Source organism: Cryptomeria japonica, chromosome 1 (genome assembly GCF_030272615.1).
Source record: "Cryptomeria japonica chromosome 1, Sugi_1.0, whole genome shotgun sequence".
NCBI classification, from domain to species: domain Eukaryota; kingdom Viridiplantae; phylum Streptophyta; class Pinopsida; order Cupressales; family Cupressaceae; genus Cryptomeria; species Cryptomeria japonica.
In genome coordinates this window covers 304,086,641-304,112,526 of record NC_081405.1, presented here as the reverse complement: position 1 = coordinate 304,112,526, position 25,886 = coordinate 304,086,641, and positions in this window count along the sequence as shown.

Here is a 25,886-nt window from a genome sequence, read left to right as displayed (position 1 = left end):
GATCCCTATTTTAATAGGTTGGTTGAAGAGATCATGAGAAGAGATAGACAATATTTCCTACAAGTGATGGCACAAAGTAGAGCTAAGATACCTCATGAATTTTACATGTCTCAAATAATGGAAAATCAACCTATTCAAGAAAGTCAACTCAACGTGGATCAAAGGAGACCTAATAGTGGAGGTATTAGAGGGCCACGTTTCATGCCTGAGTCACCCTCATTGTTGTTTCAAAAAATTGAGGTCCCAAATACACATGGTCAAGCTTATGATACTCTTGAAAGAACATCTCATGAACAATTTTGTCTATGTGGACCTTTATGGAAATCCTATGTAGATAAATACACTCAATCGCATACCAATGCTAAGGACCAACCTCAAAAGCAATTGGATATTCAGAGGAATGCTCAAAATTTGGACACAAGAAAACCCCGTGCCAAATTTGGGGGCAATACACAAGAGCAAACTCATGATATGCCTTATGACCCTATATCAAGTGGTCCCTACACACATTATCATTATAGACCTCCTCGATATGAGCATGTTTATGATCAATACAATCCATATATGTAGTATCCTCCTCCACCACCTTGTGGCTCAGGCATGGGATATGGTCCAAGAAGTTGGTCTCCACCCAAAAACAATTTGGAACAATAGATAAAGGACTTACAAAAGAAGATGGAGGACATCAATACACCAAAACCAGCTTACACAATGAGAGATATGTGTCCCTATCCATTTGATAAAAGCATTCCAATGCCTCCATTTCCTACACACTTCATAACACCAAAGTTTGATAAGTACAGAGGCAAAGGAGACCCCAAGGCACATATAAGACAATTTTTCACAGCTTGCATTGAGGTAGCAGTAGAAGAAACATACTTGATGAGATTGTTTCCATAAAGCTTAGGTGAACAAGCTATGGATTGGTTCTCCCAACTTCCACCTGGAATTAATTCATGGGGTGATTTAGCAGAAGCTTCCATACAACATTTCTCATATAACATAGAGATAGATATATCAATTACCACTTTGTGCAACACCAAAAAAAAAAGATAGGGATTCATTTTCATCATTCTTACAAAGATGGAGGAATTTAGCCAGCAGATGCTCTTGCGAAATTCCACAAAAAAATATGGTAGAGATGTTTACACATAATATCAATAGAGAAATTGGTTATGACTTGAGGAAAGCTTGTTTGTCCACTTTCAAGGATGTCATTGAGAAAGGCTTAGCAATAGAGAAGGTCTTAATTGAGCAAGGTATCATCAAGATATTCAAAGAAAATAAAGAAGATTTTAAAGGAAAGGACAAGCCACGATTTTGGAACAAGAACAAGAACACAGTAAGTGATGGCGTTGTTGATGCTAACACAGTGAGACCAAAAATCATTCTTTCAGGATCAAGTTCTTCTACAAGCAACCAAGTAAATACTCAAGCAACTTCAAAACCACAAAGGAAATACACCCCATTGGGAGAACCACTTGAGTCATCTTTTAGGAAGCTAGTGGCAAACAAGATAATAACAATTCTAGACAATCCTTCATATGAACCAAAAGTCAAACCAAATTGGTGGAACAATGATGAGTACTTTGAATATCACAAGAGTAAGGGACACAAAATAGGAAATTGCCATCACTTGAAGAACATTATACATGATCTTATTGATAGAGGTGACATTGAGATCGAGGGACATACATCCAATCAATAACATGAGATGTTTAAGGAACCATTCCCTAAACATGATAAGGGAAAATCCAAAGCCACTGATGATCAAGCTAACTATACCAAAGTGTCCTATGATTATGATTCAACCATTAGCCACATTTTGATGGACAACTATGTTTCTACTATTATCATAAAGGAAAAAATGCCTAAAATTTCTACTCAAAGAGCCAAAGTTGTCCTAAAAGGCATTGGACCTTATTCTGAATCTACCTTCGAACGTAATGTCACAACTCGTCGAGGTAAGGTCACCCTACAAGGTGCTCCAGCTAAAACCACTACTTCCTCATCGGCCACACCTAAGTACAACCTAGTAGAACAGTTGGGGAAGACACCCGCACTTATCTTAATCCTAGAACTGTTGTGTATCTCTCCTTCGCCCACTGATTTGAATGTGGACCAGTTTCAAGCCATGGTGGGATACCTTTCCGTTCCATATTCTCTTACATTCACTGAAGCTAACGACGCCTCTGTAAGCCAACCACATAATGCACCTTTACACATTGAGGCCTTCCTACACAAAAACCACATCAAACGAGTCCTGATAGATGGAGGAGCCGGTCTCAATATATGTACTTTGAATACAATAATACAATTGGGATATTCAGATAAATTTGTGAATGCTACAAAAAAAATTACCATCAAGGCATATAATGATGAAGAGCATTCATCTAAAGGCATAGTCACCTTACCTCTCAGAGTTGGGCCAATAAGTAAGGATGTGGTTTGTCAATTCCTAGACCTAGATCTCACATACAACATATTGCTAGGACGTCCATGGAGTCATGAGATGAGAGTAGTCCCATCTACATACCATCAATGCATTAAATTTCCTTACAATGGAGTTGAAGTGACCATCAAAGGCGATTTGAATCCATTCATATATTGCAGTAACCTGCAAGAAAGATCAGAATAAATAATCCCAGTCAATCGAGAAGTTTTTCCTTCACCAGCATATGTGGATCCAGAATCCTTGAAAGCTTCTACATCAAAGCAAACAGAGCTAAAAGAAAAGTTCAAGGTTAAAGACATGGGATGTGGTGAGCATATATTTCATGCTGATCAACTCCCACTATCTCCTAAGGTATTCAGTCGACAGGAAGAACCTACAAACAATTTGCAATGCCAAGGAATTGGGTATGAACCACCTAGTTTTGTGGCTACTAAGTCCGAATGCAAATCTCCTCTAGTGGTGCAGGTAACTCTTGATATCAATAGTCCTAAGAGTGGTTCCAGCAAAGAATCTATTAAGTTTATCGCTGACCCTCTTGGGAACTCACATAGCCTTACCATATCATCCACTCATTCCATTTCCACTCCTCTCCCAGACTTGGATCAACAAGAATAAAAAAGCCCTTACAAATTGGGGAACAAAAATCAAGCTTTGAAAAGAAAAATCTAAAAGTCAAAAATAAAGAAAAGGCCTTTAGTCCAAATCCAAATCAAAAGTTATTGGACTTTGCAAAAATGAAAGTCAAGGATAAAAATCCTATGAAGAAAAAAGAGGAAGAGATGATCTTGTTGGCATTATGTGAACCAGTATGAGGACATAATGATATTGTATGTTGTCATTGATGTCAATATGTGATATGAAGAGAGAACTGGCATATGTGAGAACCGGTATAGATGCCAAAGCAAAGCAGTATATTTATTCAAGGTGAACCGGCATGTCAAGGTGAACCGGAATGTAGTCATGGGAACCGGCACATGGAAGCATTGTATGACTACTGGTTGGTAGGTAGTTTCCACTTCAGGATTTCCGGTTGGAGTACCTCAAGCCTATGTGACTCAATCGGTGATCTTTACGTGATGAAGTTAGCATGATAACGAAGAATAGTTAGTGTTGCCACGTAAGCCTTGTGCGCGTGAAGGATCTTGCATAAAGAAGAGTGTTCCTATCTACCTCGCGAATGTGCAAAGTCTATAAACGGTGATAACGTGTGATGGGTTATCAGCCGCCATGAAATCAGTGGAAAACAAACAATGGAGAATGCCTTGAGATTGGATCAAGACTGTTGCATTCAATACAGTATGATCAATGGTCAAGATTGAACCATTTGAATTCCTTAACCTAACAGGTCTAGGGTTTAGGGTTTATGCTACCGACCTGTCTGTTGTCATATAAGGTCGATGTTGTGATTCTTTCAGAGGTTGTTGGCAAAAGTTGTGTGTGTGTATCTAAGAGAAGAGATACGTGATTCTTGCCAAACCAGAGGAGAGAAGTCATAGCTGCAGAGTGTAAGTGCAGAAGGTGAAGAGGAGCTTAAGTGGATCTGCATTGGCATTGAGTGCTATTATCAGGTCATTGATATACCTGTTGATCTTTAACCACTTCAACAATTGTGAAATCCCCTAACAGGGTAGCCTTAACCGGCTTGTTGAAAATCCTTTAACAGGGTAACTCGAAGCTACTGAGTCATTGATATCCTTTAGCTATTGAGTTCTTGAATTCTCTAACAAGGTACCCTTAATAGGGTTTAACCCTTAACCGAGTATTGTAGCCATCCCTTAACCAGGTGATCCCTAACAGGATCGGTTCCTAACAGAACCTATTGTATCTATCTTTAACCGGACAAGGCTTCTAATAGAGCGGACTTCTAAAGAGTTCAAAAACAGCTTGTGGGTAGTCATCCCCACCGTGGTTTTTCCCAATTGGGTTTCCACGTGAAAAATGTGTGTGTCATGTGTGATGCTTTCTTCATGTGATGTGATGATTGTTTTCTGGTTAAGTGGTGATGCATGTTGATCTTGCTGTAATATGTACATCTTTTGATGGTAGATTTCTTGTTCATGCATTAGGGTGAAATGGGAATGAAGAGTTAGATTATATGAGAAGATAAGTGTCAATCGGTCTTTGCTTGTCTCAGTTATACTGGGTTTTGCCGGTTGAACTCTGTTGAAGGACCGGTGTTGTTATTTGTCTGTTAGTGCATAAGTGTTAGTTGACAAACCGGTTTAAGGTTGTGATTTTTGCCTGTACTGATTCACCCCCCCCCCCTCTCAGTACCGGTTTGGTACTATTCGTTCATCATTAAGTTATCAGATCTCGCCTAATATCAAAATAACTAGGGGCAAAAGTTCTACAATTTTTAGTCAAAAATAATACTTATTGATCCTAAGTCTCCATCATGTCATGATACTTTCACTTCTTTTCACAATCATAAGCCTTCATTCCTCATTCATTTGTTTCATATATCCCCTTCTTGTAATACATCATCGACCTTTAATGGAACTTCCTCAAGGGACTTTGTTATCAGGGATGCCCAAACTTCTTTAGGTGACACGCATATGGGCCTATGTAGTTCACACACTAGTAATTATATCTCAATTCCCTTATCAAGGAAGACAGTCACTCGAGCTACATATCATTCAGTCCTTTAACGTCGAAGATACAATCATAAGGTAAAGCCTCGCACATTTGAGGTAGGTGACTTAGTTCTCAGAGAAAATCCTAAAAATCAGCAAGACGGAGACAAGAAGGGCAAGTTCGAACCAAATTGGCTTGGTCCTTACATCATCACAACAGTCTACGGATTAGGTGCATATCAGCTTTCGATACCAGATGGAGAACCTTTGGAGGATCCTGTCAATAGCATGCACCTTCGCAGGTTTTACACATAGCTCTTCAGAATATCCTAATTCAAAAATACAAAAAAAAATTCAAAAATACAAAAAAATCATAAAAATAAAAAATCGTTACTTGGTGAAAACCTGGCAAATAGGCACCTTGTGACACAAAAAAAATTGAAAAATCGAAAAAAAGTAAAGAGAAATAAATTCGTCTAATGGTGAAAACCACTTCGGTGGCACCCTAGGCAAGTACCATGGTGAAAAACAGGTTACTGGCGCCATGTGTAGAGACATTGCTCCTCCCTCCTTCAGGATTCAATCTCATCCTTTCACTTTGCACACACTCACAACCTATCCATCCATAATAAACTTACCCATTCCCATAATGTCTTGTTATTGATCTACTTAAGACTGGTTAGCCATTCATTATAATCCCTCCTTTCCCCCCTTTTCATCCATAATAAATCAGCTCCTATCTATGGCTAAGGCGAATCCTAAGTCTAGCAATGGGTGTGGAACTAAGAGCATCACACATTTCGAGGAGTACAGTTTCTTCCAGTTTTATTCAGTCTACCCGTGCACAATCCACAATAAAGTAGCACTTGCATCACAAATCCACAATAAAGTTTTCTCTTCTCCGCAATAAAATTTTGTCTTCTCCGCAATAAAGTATCAGTTTCATGGATTCAGTCAGTTTCAGATGAGACACAAGCAGCAACAGGGTTCAACAAATCAACTATTTCAATAGACTCAGACAACATTATGGTTCAGTGCTATTTATCCTTTTGTGAATGAAACCATTGTGACCACAATCAAATAGACTTATACAAGTCACAAGAGACACTAAAGCTTGAGGACTATAGTGGATGTTGGTGTCGAGTCTTGGTTTTCTTTTGATTTTATCTTTTGGTGACATGCCTTTTAGCTTTTTTGGGATGTCTTTGACTAGAGATTCTATCTCCAAGATGTCTTTGACTAGAAAGGCGGGGATGGGATATGTACTCCTATTTTTATCCTATCTATGGATTGTCTCTTAGTAGTGTTATGACTTGTCCATGGATATGAGGACACTGTGAGTCTAGTATGAATTGGGGCATTCCTTGTTTGCAACTGTCTGATCTCCATGCAAACAGGTACAATGACTTTTTGGGTCGAACCTATATCTGGATTGTCATAACCTATTTGCCATAATAAAGCTCAATGATGATAAATCACAAGAAGCTCTTTTACTTCCATATCTTCTCTCTTCCATCCCCCTTTCTTGATTGACCTCCATCATCCTTCTGGAGTCCGCATAGCTGGCTATCACATGACTAAGTATAATGACACGCCAAAAATATTTGCATTTCATGTAGTTTGCACCTGCATTACCACATATTAACATTTCACACATACATATATATCAACATTGCATCACATCCTGCACACAACACATGTTAGCACATTTTACATTCTCATCATGTAAATAGTTATTTGCATTATCATATTCATCTGCATTTCATTCATTCACATTTGCATTTGCATAACATATTAAAAACATAAAAGAACAATAATATATTGCATTTCATCATGTACATATTTGCATCACATAGAAGCAACATCACATCATTACACATGCATATAGCTACCGCAAGGATGAATCATCTCATATATATTTCAAAAATCATAAGTGTCATGATACAATGATGTCAAAATACATATGGCTACAAAATCACTCGAAGATGTCTACATCATCATACAAAAAATGGTATAAAAAACAGATACATAGGGAGTCGTCTAAGGCTATGATGAACTCCCTCCCTCGGAGCCAATTGGCCTCGATGGAGTCTGAGCCTTGGAAGTCCCCATCCCAGGATCATCTCTCCTTCCCCCTCTATTTGGTGGTGGTGGAAAACCCATGACCCCACCACTAGGCATCTATCTCCTATCTCTCCCTCTAGTGGTCATCGTAGTCCACGATGGTCTCCAGAAGCTCCTAGCCCATTGATCTAGTGGCACAACTCCATAATACAGGTCTCTCCAGTAGGCTATCTACTCCCCTGCCTATAGAACATAGGTGTATCTGGCCCCTGTGTCCTCTGTTGCCTACTTGTCTGCCCTTGGTGTTGTCTCAGCCTCTGTGTAGTGCTGAATAGCCTGATCTCTCTCTCGCTCAGTGTCCCTCAACTATCTCCTAAGCCTAGCCCCATCCCTCTCTAGATCCTGAATCTCATCTGCCTATCCCTGACAACTCTCTCTCAAGGATAGTATCTCGTCTTCCTCCTCTCCTCCCTCCTCCCCCTATCCCTGTGGCTGCTCCTCTGGTTATCCCTGTCCCTGTCCCTGTCCCTGTCCCTATCCTGGAACCTGTGTTGCTGGCACCTGTAAAGGAAATCCACTTCTACCCCTAACTACATGAGCCTGCCTCTCCTCTCCTCCATCTCTCCTCCAAGCCACTCTCCTCTCTGCTACTACACCTCGCCTCTATCAGCTGCTTCTACCTCCACCATCCCCACTATCATCTCCACCATCTCCACCATCACCCTCTATCAACTCCCCTGGATCTGTCAACCGTGGAAATGAATGATCTGCCCAATATGCACTATACTCAACATCCATCCCTGTATCCTCCACATTTGCCAAAATATCCCAAGGCATGGGAACCATCTTCTGCATCTATGCCACTACCTGATCATAAGACAGTAACAGACCTAAATAAGCCTGATCTCTCACTGTCTGCGCATGCATCTCTGAGCCACATGGCATCCGCTGTATCCTACCAAACTTCTTGCATACTCTATCAATCAACTGTCACTCAATAACACATGGTGTCCGCCCAATTAGATACCTACTCCTGAACACATATGGTAGATCCACTACGTCATCCTCCCACTCCTCACAATCTAGGTAAGGCCTCCATACCACACTGTCTACCTCATCAATCACTCAGTGCCAATACTCTAGCCTCCCAATTTATGGCTGGGAAGTAATCATATCATACAAATGTACATAATTGTGCCCATGTCCCCTGGCTCTAAAGTGTATCGGTTGTGTCATCGAAAGATTCTCATATACCCATACCTGCAATAATGTCACTCCACACCCCAATCCCACTAATCCATGATAAACAAACTGATGCAGCTCATAATACAAATGTGCCAGCAGACACGACCCCCATGCAAACTTGGTGTGCTCAGTCACCAATGTCTCCAGAGTCCTCCCCCATCCCACAGCCAACCCTCATGTCACCCTGTCCGGATAGTAGAACCCATTGATCACTCCTCCCAGCACCACTGGTAGAGCCAATCATGTAGCTGTCATGGTGTCCCAGGCCACATGTCCTGCTCTCATCTCTAGTTCAAGATCCTAGAACCCTCATCTCAGTGCCTCCCGATCTCCCTCTCGATCGTAAGGAACCAACTCCCCATTGATCGGTATCCGCAGTATCTTGTACACATCCTCTAAGGTGACTGTCATCTCACCCATTGGCAAATGAAAAGTGCATGTCTCTGAGTAGCATCTCTCAGCTAATGCAGTCAGCAATCCCATGTTTGCCCAAAACTTAGGCATATGCATAATATATCACAAGCCCACGGCTTCAACTGCTGCTCTATCCTCCAATGTCAACTTTGGTCATAATCCCTAAGTCGAAGGGAATCTCTCCCGTGACTCCAGCATAGGTAGGTCCTCCTGCAGTCAGGCAAATCAACTGTGTCAATCCTATTAGTACTCCTTGTTCATCACAAAGTGCTGCTCTTTTATCTTAGTACTTATATCTATCATATGACACTCAATCCTAGTAGTACTCCCTATTCATCACAAAGTTTTATCCTAGTGCTTATATCTATCATATGGCACTCTATCCTATTAGTACTCCCTGTTCATCACAAAGTGTTGCTTTTATCTTATCTCTTAGGGCACCTACTTCAGTGTATCCTCTTGAGTAGCTTATCCAGTTGACAACGTATGTTCTATCACAGAATTGTCAATTTCAGCCTAATCCAATTGGCAACGTATATTCTATCCCATAATTGTCAATTTCTTATGGTACTCCCGTTTCATCACAAAGTGCCTCGCTCTATCCTATCCTAGGTCCTCTGCTTGAGTGTATCTTCTTGAGTAGTTTCCTAATTGGCAACGTATGTTCTATCATAAAATTGTCAATCCTAGCCCTATCGGTTACCCTAGTCTTCCCTAGAGGACCTATTTGAGTATATCCTCTCAACAGCTTATCCAATCGATGGCGTATGTTTATCACAAAACTGTCGATTAGACCTTGAAGACATAAATGTGCATTCATGACACAAATGTGCTTACATACTATGCAGATGTTTCTGTATTTCACAGATGCGCCTGAAACACATAGGCGTGCCTCTGTTCTGTATAGACATGCCTGCCCTGCACAGATGCGCCTGCATTTCGCAAACGCGCTCGCATTTGACATAGGTGCCTTTCCAATCATAGACACAATTACACTTGATATAGACGCACCTAACATACCCAGACATGCCTTCATGTCTTTTGCCCCGCTTGACAAGTTTCTACAACATACCTAATGTGCATTTATTGACCTACCTAACATGCATTTATGACAACAATTAATGCAACAAAGTACAAGAAGGTTTTGTGGTACTCACTGGCTCTCCTGCATCTACTGGCCTTTGATATCGGTGAACGGGATCGAATCTGTGCACCAATGCCATCATTGTTGACTGCTCTCTGCTCTCTCTGCATTCTGATCTCTTAGGTGTGTGGATTACAATGAGGATGTTTTCCCTCGTAGTCTATCTTATAGACTACCCTAGCCCTAGTCTCTCGCGTCAGTCTTTTTTATCTCGTGACTCTATCACTCTATCCTATCTTGTCAGTCCGTTCTCACCTTTCTTTCTTATTGAGAGATTGTCTGTGATCTTTTCAGACATTTTCATCCAATCTCTCGAGGGGGCATTTTATTCCCATCATGGGGCAACTTTGTATCAGTTTATCTTATCTTCTTTGAGCCAACGCGACAAGCTGCATTGCCTCAAAGAGGGGCAAAATGTAGACACCTAAAATAGTCATGTCTAATTAAATAAATATTTTTATTTATTTAATTATTTAAGCCTAACTCTTTTATTAATTAAATAAATCTTTATTTATTTAATTAATTCATTAATCCTCTTCTAAGTCTTTTCTCATTTAAATAAATACTTTTATTTATTTAAATTGTCCTTCTCCTAAATTAAATAAATATTTCATTTATTTAATTGATCCCACTTCTTCTATTAATTAAATAAATCTTTTTTTATTTAATTAATTCATTAGCCTTTTCTACCTATGACACATGTCATTCATCTCTTAATTCCTACTCTACCTACCCTCTTATTATTTTCTTATTTCTTCTACCTACCCTTTAATCCTAGTTGGCCATTTATCTTTTACACCTCTTAATCTTATCCCTCCTTTTCCTACAGTGTCTTCTATATAGGGAGATGCTTCCTTCATTATAGATCCTCCCAAGTATTCTAATCAATCTTGTGCAATCAAGCCTTTTTGCGATCAAGCTATCAACCACATTTTCGTTCTTTGTTGAGATTTTGTGCACACATAAAATCTGAGAGCAAATATATCAAGCAAGATCAATGGAGATAGGAAGAATGGAGATTCAAACCCTATTGGACATGTGATGGTATAATCTTTTTGATATTGTTGATTTGCATTGTCTTAGGTAATCTTCATATGTTATGGTGGATCTTTGTTGTTGTTAGGCTAGGGTTTTATGGTTGAATTCATTTAGTCTTTCAATATTATTGTTTCCATTATTCACTTTTCACCATACACATATAGTATGCTTTAATATATTTCTATGTCTTATACCAAATCTTCAATATTAGGACAAACAACAAAGATTTTGGAGAAGGTTGCAAGAAACTATTACAATATATTTCTTATTTATGATCTTATTTTGTATAGATGTCTATAAAACTTTGATATAATAATATTAATTCTATCAAAAAATTAAAAGTTTGTCAATTATAAAAATATACACATTCTTATGTTAAAAAATACATAGAATGGAAATAATTATTGCAAACAAACTATTATGCAGTAGCCATTTCAAAATCATGTTAGCCTCTACTCTATATTCATTAGTATAGAAAGCCAGAAAATGTTATCAATAAGATAATAATGTAACTATAAGCATATGTCATTTTTCATATAATCTTAGATCGCTTTCATTTCAAAACACACAAAAAAATATTGAATAGATAATAGTCTTTTATTTGTATACTAAGCAATCTCTCATAAGAACTAGATAAAAGCAAACCAACAAACCCATAAATACCCCTATATTGAAGTAGTTTGGTTTGTGTTCCTTCCTCTACTATCTTATCCATGAATAAAGAGTACTATTTAAAATAGTATTTGGAAAACTTCAATATCAATCCTATAATTTCAACAACTTTAAATAATTAATAATAATAGTTTATTATTTATAATTATTAATCATTTTTATTAAAATTGTTATTTACAATTTATTTGTAGTTAATAATTTATTATTAAATTTATTTTTAATAAAATATTAAAATGTTAATAATTATTGATTTCTAATATCTTAATATTACCCTTAAAAAATCTTTAAAAATACCTTTTAGTAATATTAAAAATTATTTTTTAAATTGAATGTTTTAATTAATTTTAATAATATTATTCATTGTCAATATCCATAACCCTAACCATGATGTAAACCATAACACTAAGCATGATGTAAATCCTAACCCTAACCATATCCATAACCATAACACTAAACCCTAACCTTAATCATAACCCTTACCCTAAATCCTAACCCTAATAATAAACTTATTTGTAACAAAAAATATTACCCTAACCATGATGTAGACCCTAACCATAATCTCAAATTGAACCTTAAACCCTAACACTAAATCTTAACACAAACCATAACTCAAAACCTAACCTTGATGTAAACCCTAACTCTAACTATAATCCAACTCTAGCCCTAAACCTTAACCTTGACCATGATGTAAATCCTAACCCTAACCATAACATTAAACCTTAACCTTAATCCTAACCCTTACCCTAACCCCAACCATAATTTTAAAACCCTAAAATTAATCATAACCCAAACCCTAAACCTAACTCTAACCATAATCCTAACCTTGACCACAATTCTAATCCTAACCCTAATTAAAATCCTAACCAAACCATTGCCCCAAACCCTAACAAAATTCTTTAGCCCAAAACCTAAAACCTAACCCTAACCTTTACCCTAACCCTAACCATAATTCTATCCCTAAACTTAACCATAACCCACACCCTAAAAATAACTCTAACCATAATCTTAACCCTAACCCTAACACTAACACTAACCCTACATTAAATAATCATAAATATTTTCATAAACCTAACCCTACCCTCGGCTATAATTCTAACCTTAGCCATAACCTTAACTGTAAGTATGGTTACCCTATCCATAAATTTGATATAAACACTAAACATAATTGTAACACTAATAATAAACCCTAACCCTAGCCATAAACTTAACCCTAATACTAATAACTAAACATAACCCTAACCCTAACCCTAAATATAATCCTAATTGTAATCCTTAACCCTAACCCTAACCAAAATCCTAAACCTAAACCAAACCTAACCTTGATGCTAACCCTAACCATTATCATAACTCTAACCCTGAACCCTAACCCTAACTCTAACCCTAACAATGATGTAAACCTTAATGTTGACCATAATACTAACCTTAATCCTAACACTAAACCCTGACCCTAACCATAATCTTAACCCTAACACTAAACCTTAACCCTAACCCTAACCATAATCTTAACAATAATCCTAAATCCTAACCCTAACCATAATTCTAAACCTAAATCAAACCCTAACCTCGACGCTAACGCTAACTGTCCTAAAAATGCTATAAAGCTTAACCCTAACCCTATTCATAACCATAATACTGACCATTAAATAAAGTTAACATTCTTATTAAATAAAGTCTAATATATCTTACATTTTAGTATATATTTTAATCTGGCAACACATATATATTATTATAATAGTATAAATAGATATATAAAATTTCATATATCTCCGCATAATAATACAATAATATTATAATATAGGAGAATACCCTCACAATTTAGAGGCAAAGGTCTGCAACTAGGGTTTGACGTGGACCCATTGTGCGCCTGGCGTCGGGCTTCTCACTCCTATGTGTGGAGGAGGTGGTAAGACCTCCTCCTCGGTGGTAAGCCTTTACCCCTGCATTTCTTTTCTATTTACTAACTTCTCACTGAGGCTCTCTGTGTGCGGCAGTTGTAGTTATTGCAGGTACGAGTGGAGGTAGGAGCATTTAATGCTTGATGGAGGTGGAAGTAAATGGGTCGGACGCGACCCATGTTCCCTCTTCAAAATCCATGGAGGAAGAGCTTCTTGGCAAATCATTTTGAGATGCCATTGTTGGTGATGCCGTGCAGGTCTTGCGAGAGGCCAAATTTTCTCTAGTAAGTGCTTCATTTGCTGGCTTCAATGGCGGAGATGAAGGATGAGGTAAGGACCCTGCCTTGGCCCCTTGTACTTTCTCTATCTCTCCTAACGATTCTATGACCGAAGCCCTTGAACTTGGAAATAAAAGACTCCAAGACATTGCCATTTTCTTTGCAGTAACTAATTTGGATAAGTGTTCGACTAGGAAATTTCTTGATGACTGGATGAAAAATGTGTGAGATAGAAAGCTAGGGTTCAATTTTTCCTTCTGTAGAATGATTTAGAAAGGTTTATTTGTTATTTTCTTTAAAGACAACAAATATCAGGCAGAGGTTCTGCATAAAAACTTTTGGGCCGTTGGGAAAACCACCTTCAGGGCCCTCAAATGGTCCTTTGATGCGATTAATGAAGAAATTATGGCTATCTCTTGCCCTCGATGGCTTCTAATTAAAAATTTACCTCCCATTTTTTGGATTTTCATTCCACAAGTTCTTGAATCGATAGGAAAAGTGGTTAGAATTGATCACTCTACAAATCTTGTCCCCAACCTGGATGCTAGAGTCTTGATTTCTATCAACCCCGACATTGACATCCCTAGATTTCTTGAAATAAAACTTCAAGATGAATCCTTCACCTGCATTCTGGAAACCCTAGATGGTCTGAAATCATGCTTCCTGTGTAGACGGGAAGGGAACATCAGATGATCTTGCCCTATTCTCTCGACTAGAACTAAACTCAATGGTAACCCCCTAGAGTAGCCGCTAATAAATATGGCCCTGCTCCCCCCAAATCATCCTCCAAGACTCCAGAAACACCGTCTGTCAGAGATAAACTAGATTCTCTCAATAAGGCCATCAATAATACAGTGACTAGTCTCCCAAAGGATCAACCTGTCAATCTTCCTAATTTTGAAAGTAATACCAACTTCAGCTCCTTTAATGCAGAGCCCCCCCGCCCCACTTGACAGTTTCTACTGCCATCTCCCAGATGGATGGACTCGAAGACTCTGTCTTCCAGGTGGTCTCTAGGAAAAATAAGAGGTTCAAATAGAAGACTGCCCAACAATTGGCTCTGGAAAAAATTAGGGCTAGAGGGCACCAGAAAGCTCATACTGTCGAACCAGGCATAGAGGTTGATGGATGTAGACCCCCACCTAAGAATCTGGAAACAACCAGCCCTGACAAAGATTCTCATGTCAAGTCAATTGTTAGGACCGTGGGAGTGGTGTTAATAGGAGTAGGGTTGCAACCCCCTGCCCTCTATGATCCTCAATCTGTTCCTACAACTAATCAAGCCCAAGCTTGGGATAACCCATCCAATTCGACATTAGTGCAGAACGATATTGTGGATCCACCAGGGCATGAGGGTTGTTCCTCTCATTCTATCCTCATTGCCTCCACAACCTCTGGCCCTTTGAAATCGAAATCCTTGGTTGATGATTATAATGTCCTCTATGAGATTATCCCAACTGCTCCAACGATTGACAATCCTAAAACCTTTTGCTCTTCTATGATAGGCATGTCTGAGGGACATTCCCCTGAAGATGCCTCCTCGGTTGACATTCATGAGTTTGAGGTGGAGACAAAGTTGAGATCCAACTTGTCGACCATTAATGGTGAGGAGTTGAAGGAAGCTGACAACTTAAATGAGGAGATATCTGAGGCTGAAGCACTCACCGGAAGGAAAAGAGGGAGACCATTAGGCTCTAAAAACTATCTCTCCCCCATGCATAAAAAATCTAATCGAAAGGAGAGTATCCCTAAGTGCTTTAACAACTTTAAGGCTGACAAGAATTATAAATAAACTTGTTCTCCATGAAATGCCTATCCTGGAATATCCGGGGGCTAGAATCCCTAGACAGGAAATATGTGGTGAGAAGATTGCTTAATAACCATAAGGAGTTGGACTTTGTCCTACTTCAGGAGGTTAAAGCAATTAGCTTTGTATTGGAGGTCAATCTAAACTTTATTTGGAGAGACTCCCTCAAATTTTGCACTAAGCATGAGAAAGGCAAAGGAGGAGCTACCATACTTATTAAGCCTAATTGGCGAAGCTCTATCCTCTGCTCAAAAATCTCCTCTTGCAATAGAGTTGTTTGGGTAACTTTCCAAAATGGAGACTCTTCCTTTGGGTTGTGCACCATCTACGCCCCCAATGACTATAGGGATAGATTTGATCTCTGGCAGTGGATTGCCTCTCTTCCTGATATTCCATGGATACTGGGGGGAGATTTCAATATGGTCGAGCATAAGGAAGACAAATTAGGAGGAGCCACTATTGAATGGAAAGGAGGGAAAAAGCCTCATTAGGAGAGGATGAAAAACATTAAGAGGATTTTTGACCCATTGGAAGGCTTAAAGCAGGTTCATAAGGGCATTTGGTTTACTTGGTGCAACTTTCAGAAAGTTGGTAGCAGGATCTATTCCAAACTGGATAAATTCTACACCAACAAAGATTTCTTCTCCTTTATCCCAGATCACCAAGACTGTCTAGTGGCTGTCAGACCCTCCTCCCTCTCTAACCATCACCCCATTTTTGCAGATATTGTCACTAGGAACTTGAGCAAACCCCTTAGCAAGACTGGTGGCAAATTCATTCTTAATAGCAATCTTCTTAAAGACTAGGATGTTTTAGCTTCTATTCATATAGTAAGGGTATTTAATAAATGGAATTCCAATAATGGTTCTTATATTCACAACAGGAATACCTCAGTTAAAAGCTAACATAATATTCTTAGTACCATTGGAAAGAAGAAGGCCAAGGATGCCAGATAGGTAGAGATTCTCCTATCCTCTAAACTGCACAATGTGGAACAAGACATTCAAAATGATCCTCGCAACTCTCATCTTACCCACCTGGTGGTGGTGGCTAGAGATGAACTCAAGGGGATAAAGGCTCTAAGTTCTTCTTCAACCTTCTAAAACAAAAACAATGCAAGGAAAGGATAGATAAGCTTTGGATGGATGACAAGGAAATCTCTATTGATGAGGAAATCATGAGTGAGTTCCTCAACTTCTATAAGATGTTGTTCTCCTCTAAGGACTCTCCTGCATCCAGGATTGCTAGGGGAAAATGTGGAACTCTTATTCCTAAGATTGTATCACCTGGTGAAGTTAAATCTCTTAGTAAACCCTTCTTAACTGAGGAAATTACTAGGGCCATCAACTCCCTTCATAATGACAAAGCCCCAGGACCGGATGGGCTTACCATTGAATTCTATAAGGCTAATATCGCCTGGATTGTTGATGACCTTCTTGAGGTCTATAATGAAGCCACAAGGATAGGATCTCTGGGAATTGACATCAATAGAGGACTGATCAAGCTTATTCCCAAAGAAGGGGACAAGGCTCTAATAAAAAATTGGCACCCTATTACACTACTCAATGTCTCTTATAAGATGCTTGCTTTAAGGCTTGAAAATATCTTACCTAAATTTATCTGCTCCACCCAAACATGATTCATTAAGGGGAGATACATTTTGGAAAATCTTATTACAAGCTAGGAGGCTATGGAATGGGCTAGAATTTCAGATCAAAAGGTGGCCATGTTCTTGTTGGACTTTGAAAAGGCCTATGACAAGATTGAATGGGGTTTTATCTCCACTATGCTCCAAGCCTTTGGGTTCCCTGAGATCTTTTGTTAGTTTGTCCAAGTCCTTCTTAGGGATGCTCATGCCCAGGTGGAAGTAAATGGTCTGATCTCGCAGCCCTTCGAGCTCAGTAGATCTATTTGGCAGGGGTGCCCTCTATCCCCTGCCCTCTTTGTGATAGCCTCTGATGCTCTGTTTTACCTGCTCAGGGACAACTCTCTCTCCCCTAAGGTTAGAGGAATCTCCCTTCCAGATGATTCAGAGCTGCTTAACATCCAATTTGCAGATGATACTGCTCTATTTTTTGAATTATACAAGGAGAACTTGAATGCTTTATCTGACAAGCTCTCTCTTTTATGTGATGCCTCAGGGGCTAAGATCTCACAATATAAATCTACTCTGCTCGGATGGACTGAGAGACCTCCAGACTGGCTCTCTACCTATGGGTATCAATGGGGAGGACCAAACACACTTGTCAGATATCTAGGGATCCCCTTTGCTATCTCTCCTTGCGTTAAGGATATGTGGGCGTGGATTAAGGGGAAGATTGAGTCCAAACTTATCAAATGGAACAAGCATTATCTCTCACTGGCAGGAAGATTGCAAGTGTGCCAAAAGATCCTATCCTCCTACAGTATTTACTATGCGTTTGTATGGATGTTTAATAGCTATCAAATCAATGAGATACAGAAAACCATTCGAAATTTTCTGTGGGCGGATGGTAGAGGCCACAAGAAAAATCATTCTGTCAAGTGGGAATGGTGCAGTATGGATAAGTCTATTGGAGGTCTGGGTCTTAAGGATCTAAAAATGCAAGGGATTACACTGGCTGCCAAATGGATTTTTCATGCACTTGAAGGTAATGAACCGTGGAAAATTCTCATTCATAATAATATTAGAATGGGGGCTCCCAAGGAAGCTAAATCTTGGAAATTCCTCCTCATTAGTGATCTATTAGCTAGATCCTTTTCAATCTCTACCGCAGGCTCTGCTATCTTTAAAACCATCTGGAAAGCATGGGAAGCCATTAGGTTTAGTATTGGCAATAGTTGGATCAGCCGAGATAATCAAGTTTTTGGGGAAAGGTCAATCTAGGGGAACTTAACCCACAACGGTAAGCCTCTCGTCCTCACTCAAGGATGCTCGGCCAAAAAATGGGCTAGCAAAGGTATTTATTGTCTTAAAGACATCCTAGCTAACGACAATCTCATCCCATGGGACGATCTCTCCAGTAAATATCAGCTTCCTTTATCTAGTAAAAGGACATAACGTTATGTGCAATGCCTTTAATCTCCTTCACTTTCCCAAAAATTGTAATGTAGATGATAACCGTTTTCTCTCCTTTGCTTGGACTGAAGGAAGTCCGCTTGGGAGTTTAAAACCTATCTCTATCTAGTGATATCCTTTGGTATTTATGAAAAAATAGGAATCTAGAAAAGTTTCAAGGGCAGGAAAGGGCCCTTACTGAGTCTTTTCGAAGTCTCACCCTCCACTTTGTTTGCTCGCAGGCTACCATGGTATTCAGGAAGTTTCAGAGATTTCTAACAAATGGACACACTACAATCTTCATATTCAAGCTCTCACATGGCTACATGTAGGGAAGAACGAATGTTGAAAGAATACCATTTGTCAACGCCTTAGATGCTCTCATGGAAGAAATTAGAGGTAATGGCCATCTGGTGTGACAACAGATGATCCAATCTGGCAGAATGCTGGATGATCGCAGACTAGTGTGGATGGAAGGACCTTCAGGATGGATCGCCTAGATTTAGTCCAGACATATACCATGGACAATGTTTTTGTATTTACCATGGATAGTGTTTTTGGATTTAGTCCTTATATCTACATAATATAGTTTTGTAAATAGATAGTCGATGTTCATGACTCAGTTGTTAGACATGAATGTATCTTGTGTAAAGAAGCATTTTTTGACTTAGCATGTACAGGAAGGTCTTCTAGACTTATTTTGCATAGTCGTGACCTACTAATAACTCTGTAATATCCATATTGTACCTCAATTTATTCGCTATAATCAATATAAAAAAAAAATATTATAATATAATTCAATTCAAGAAAAAAATACTATATAATTATATATTGCATTTATTTTACGTTTTTCATGTTGCATCACGCGGCTGCCACTAGCATATACATCTTAAATTTTAATTTAATCTATATAAAATACACTGAGAGATATCCTTCTTGTGGCGCCTATTTTTTTTTTATCAATTTTATACTATAAAGTCAAATAGGTGCCTCGAGAAGGATATCTCTCGGTGTATTTTATATAGATTAAATTAAAATTTAAGATGTATATGCTAGTTATTAGTAATTAATTAAAATCCTACTTTAAAGTCAAACTAAGAACAAAATACTCAAAATTTATAAATAATATCAATCATTATAAATTACTTAAAATAAATAAACGTGGATTAAAATAAAAAAGCACAATAGTTTTTTCATACATCAAAAGCTTTTCCTTTTAATATGTATATATTGTTGATGCATAAAAAACGAAAAAAAATTTATTCGCTCTACTTTAATGCAGTCATTTTATAATTTGTTTCTCCTTTGTTTCACCTTCCTTGATGCATGTGGGATAAAGAATACATCACACAACACATAGAAAAACAAAGAGAACTGATCAACTTGCTCCTGTGAAAACATTTTTAATGGTATGACAAAAGCAAATATGAAAACTGAAAAGAAACGAGAAAAGATGAATTTTAAAGTGGTTATTTTCTTGACTTAATATGTTGCTTAAGATGTGTGGTCACACTAAGAATTATCTAGACTTAATATGTTGCTTAATATGTGTGATTTAAGACTGACTGTTGTTTCTGTTGGGTCGATTCATTGATACTGTATCAGTAGGTTTGTGTGTTTAGGTTGAATAGATGATAGTTATCCTAGGTTGGGCTTAACCAAAACACTCGAAGCATTGTCTTAGAGTGGTCGGGCCCACAACCAATTTAAATTTTATTCTTTCCCGTCCTCATTCCCGTTTCCGTTTTCATATTTGCCTTTGTCGTACCGTACCCACCAAATCCTATATGCCTTGCATTTTCTGCTACGTCGGAAGCAAGTGGACCACTTGTTTTTCTTTCTCTATGTGTCGCGTAGTGAATTCTTCATCCCACATGCATCGCGGGAGACAAAGCAAAGGAGAAAGAGATTATTAAACTCAAAGTTACACAAAAAAATATAACCTTTTTTAATTTTGTACTCAACTACAACAATATAACCAAATTAAAAGGGAAAGCTTTCCTTAAGTTTAAAAAAACAGTCATGTTTTCCTTAAGTAGAAGTATTTTAGTTTTAGCTAGTTTTAGTTTTACATTAGAAATCGTAATTAACTACTGCCAATAAATTAATAAGAATTAATATTATTAAAATTAATTATAAATTATAAATTTTATATTTAATAGTGTTTTTTATAATAAATTATTCATAATAAATATTTAACATTAGAGGATAATAGAAATTAATAATTATTAACATTTTAATTTTCATTATATATAAAATAAGTATTAAATTAATTAAAAAATAATAATTAAAATTATTGAATAATAATCAATAATAAATTATAGATTATTAATTATTTAAAATTGATAAAATTATAAGATTGATACAAAAGTTTGTTAAATTCTACATTTTATTCATTGATTTTGGAGGGTTATAAATAAATAATAATAATAAATTATTAATTAGAAATAAATTTTAAATAACAATCTTAATTAAAATTATTGAATAATAATCAATTATTAATTATTTAAAATTGATGAAATTACACACAATCTACAAATTCAACATTCAAGACTTTGACGACACGATTCATGATTTTATTAGACATTGATCATTTAAATTTTGACAAACTAGACATACAAAAGACAATATGACAATCAATTTAAGTATAACACAATAGACATTAAATATCCTTCTATGGAGGTTATTTTGTGGTTTATGGGATTCTCACACTACAAAGTTGGAGAGTATTACAATATCCTGACCAATAAATTATCATGTTAAACATCCTTCTATAGCGGTTTTGTAGTTTTTTTTTTCCAGATTCTCACACTACAAAATTGGAGGCTAATAGAATATCATGATGAATTTATTATCACATTAAACATCTTTTTATAGAAGCTATTTTGTAGTCATTCGGATTCTCACACTACAAAGTTGGAGAGTATTGCAATATCTCGATAAATAAATTATTAGTTAATCATTTAAAATTAAAATTGATGAATAAATAATTGGTTAATCATTTAAATTTAGAATTCATGAATAAATTATAAATAAACAACATTTGGACAAAATTTAGTTTTTTAGTACAAATAATTATAAATTATTAACTCTCTGCAAATGCATTTATTATTGTTTTCAACTCTTCTTCAGTTAGGGATGAAGTTTTAAAATCTTCACATTACTGGTTTGGTAAAAATTTAGTGTTTGTTTCAGCTTGGAAACCATTTTATGTCCCTGCTTGGTCAAGCTTTAAATTAGTTCCTTTCTGGTTTGGCTTGCCCAAATTATCGTTTGAATTTATGGACCCAGAGGTTTTGGAACAAATTGGTAATACTTGTGGTTCTTTATTATCATCAAGATTTGATTTTGTGGAGGGGGAGGTTTTGGTAAAAATTTGTGTCTTGACTAACCCTAATAATGTTTGCCCTCGAACCTGTATCATTAAATCTCATGAGGGTATCTGGAAACAACCAATTAATAAGTTGGAGAAAGACTTTGGTAAAACTTCCTTGCAATTGGATGCTCCTTTGCTTATGGATTTTTCGAAAACCTCTGTTCTAGATAAGGCAAAACATTGCTTGGGTAGTAACGATAATCCATTTCTGGATAAACTATTAGTTAATGGTTCCACTGGGAAACCTCCCGCTACTTTTGAGGTTAACCAGGCTATGAGGGATGTTGGGAAGCGAGAGGTTTATGTTGTATCTCACGATTCGGAGTTTGTAGGGTTTTTTACAAGTAAGAATAAGACAGTAGCTCACCAGAATATTATGGTTTCGGGGGACAACAATGTGGATGATCTACTTCCAAATCTCACTACCTCGAATTCCTTGGATAAGTCACTAAATGATGGTGGTGGAAATCCTGTCTGTCCTGTGAAGTCAAAGGAATACTTAGAAAGTTGTTAGGGGATTGGTCAGATTTTTGCGAAGAATGATGGGGTTGTTTCAGAGTCTAATATTGGGGTTTCTTCTCTAGGGTTTCCTGATGATGCTATCCTTGCTCAACAAGTCAAAGAATTGGTGTCTAATTCTTCGCAGCATGTTGATGTTGATGTGGATAATAATGCCACCTTAGGAAATAATATTCAATCGGGGGACATTCCTGTTATTGTGCCAGATGAAAATCTAGTTCACCAAGTAAATGATCTTTTTAAAGATCATGAGCATTAGATGGATGAGGACATTATGAATAGGGTTATCTGTTCCATTTAGAATGACTTGGGAGGAATTAAATCGACCCTTCCTATTTTTGCATCTGCTAACCCTTTTGAGATTTTGGCCTCATCAGAAGTGGGCTTCATAGATAATTTAGCCATGACTTCTCCTAAGTCAAGTAAGAGTTTACCAATTGTTCAAACTACTCTAATTAGGGCTTCATCTGTGGTTTCTCCTGGTAGGGGTAGGCCTCCAAAGAATCGAAAAACTCAATTGGAAATTGATGCTGGGATTCAGCAGATTTTGTCTCTTTCTCCTGGTGTTGGGTGTAATAACCCACCATGATTCATCCAACAAAAAAATGAGTATATATTTTTTTTTTCTTTATTATGTTTTATTCAATTGCATACTCTGGGCATCCATCCAAATAGGATTGGGCATTCATCCATTCAGGATGAGCTTCTAACCATACGGGTTAGGCAATTGTCCATACGGGACGTGAATTCCATCTATCCAATACGGGATAGGCATCTACCCATACGGGGTAGGCATCCATCCAAACGGGATAGGAGATGCTCTGGCCAGAGACTTAGACTCATCGGGACCATTCGGGTCCTGAGCCACTCACTAAGTACTACATTCTTCTAACAAGAATGCACCGAGGTCGCCATCCTTAGGAGTAATAAGAAAATAATACAAGCTTGAATTCCGCCTCGGAATTTGGCTTAAAGCCTCGGGAAGTCAAGCGAATCCATACGGGATTCCTTCCGAGTATGCATTGAATTAAGTTTGATTATCATATCTTTCAATTAGGATTCTTACTCAACCAAGCCTAGACCCCACCCACGAACGCTTGAGTACGAGGGACAACTTCGTCCCAAGACTGCCTACATACCCGCTTCGGCGCGGGATCAAGGCGTAAAGTATGTAGTTCTATTTTCTAAACTATGGTTTGATGTAAACTGATTTGTGGGTACGCAACCCTTTCTAGGGTCAGTGTCCCAGACAGTTTCTCTGCGGTTGCTACCCACAAAGGTAGCACTTAAGCGAAGGCTCAAGATGGCCTATTGCTTGTGGCCTAAACAAAATAACTAGATCCTAATACTTAACATGAGCGTCACCCAATTGCAAATCACCAATACCCCTTCGAGGTGAATAAATAAATAAATAAATAAAGTCAATTTCACGAGAGCTCTTAACTAGACCATCCCTAAGAGGGGTTTACTATGGTTTATCTCAACGGATGTGAAATTCAATTAAAAGTTATCTTATTAAATTATCGATCCAAGAGGGATTACCCGCCCCTTAGATTTTTAACTTCCAAATGTCCCTTATTACTCCCCGACGATTTATAGGGACGATGCCACAGACGTCGTTAATGCAGCTTTATTAGGCGTTAAGTGCAGTAGTTCAACACGACGGCATTACCCGTAAGCGTGACCCAGAGGCACCGTATATACCGAACGCTGCTAGTTTTAGTTTTCCAACTCCATTCATTTAGTTTTCTAAGCTAACATCATACTTGAATATAATTATGAAATGGGTGTACATAATTTAAACCTTAAATACTATTCGAAAAAAAAGAATATCATTATTCTACAATTAATTGGATTAATACATGTATTGGCATGGTAATGATAGTTGTGAACTTACGAGTAATTGCATAAAAATAAGGAATACGAAATAATCATAATGCAATGCAAAAGTAACGTCATTTACATTCGAAATGCAGAAAGGTTTTCTCTTATCGCAAGACTTAATTAGTTATAAGGTTACAAATTTCTCATGAGTGACCAAATTGAATAATAATGAGACTTTACTTATCTCAAAAATCATGGGTCAAATAATCCATTCATTTCTCTAAGGAATTGAAATAATACATTGAATTCAACTCTTGTTAATTTTAAGGAAATTAAATTTAACTAAACAAATGTACATGAAAAAAAATTAATTTAAATTTAATTTAAAACGATACACAAAAATTACTTAATTGTTAAATCAAATGTTAAAACTTCCATCGAAAATTCCTATGGCGAATCTTGTTTTATTAATATATATGTAAAACCAGGGGGTGGGGACCACGGGTCCCGTCACTCCCTGCGGTCCTGCATGTGCAGGCCCGTAGGGGTTGACGGGGCCACGTGGTCCCCTCCACTCCCCTGCGGCCACTTGCAGTGACCGCAGGGTAGTGGGGGGTACCACTAACCCTGCCGGTTTTCGGTAACGCCATTCCGCGTATATGCGGTTATTTTCGAGGTCTGTGCGTACGTGCGGTTATTTTTGGGGTCTGTGCCGAATGCAGTGATTGATAATGTAACATTAATATTTGTAAATTGACATTGGGATTATATATATATATATATATGTATATATATATATATATGTATATATATATATATATGTATATATATATATGTATATATATATGTATATGTATATATATATATGTATATATATATATATGTATGGTTTCAAATTCTTTACAAAGGATAATTTTTATTTAAGAAGGTAAGAACAAGGAAAATAATTGAGTTTTTTTTTCTTAGTTTTATCTCTTTACAGAACCTAGACTTTTATTATATATTTATCTTATTCACAGAGAGAGAGGGAGAGAGATTTATCCAGCCATTACAGGAAGGGAGTTATTCTCAGACTTCTCAGGAAATTTGTTTGTTTCCAGGATATATTCTCAGAGTCCAGGAGGATTTATTCAACTGGTATTTTCAGTGAGCTCTTTGTTCAATCCACAGAGAGTTTTCAAAAGAAAATAATAATAATCATTAAATGATTACAGAGAGAAAAATTGTAGTGAAGTTCACCCTTGTTTTCAAATAATTTCTTTTCTGTTCTTCAGAGAAATCACAATGAAATCTCTTTTAGAGGATGAGATTTAGATAACAAAAATCCAGAGAGATGAAAAGATGGTTCTACTTAGCAAGAATCAATCTAAAATTTAATAAGAGGAAAAAAAACAATTTAAATCTGGATCTAAATTTTTTTTAAAACAGTGAATCTAATTCTTATCAAGCAAATTTAATCTACTTCCTTTTTATCAAGAATCTGAAACTAATAATCAACAATTTGTTCTACTTTTTTTTTTTTTTTTCAACATTTTATTCTACTCC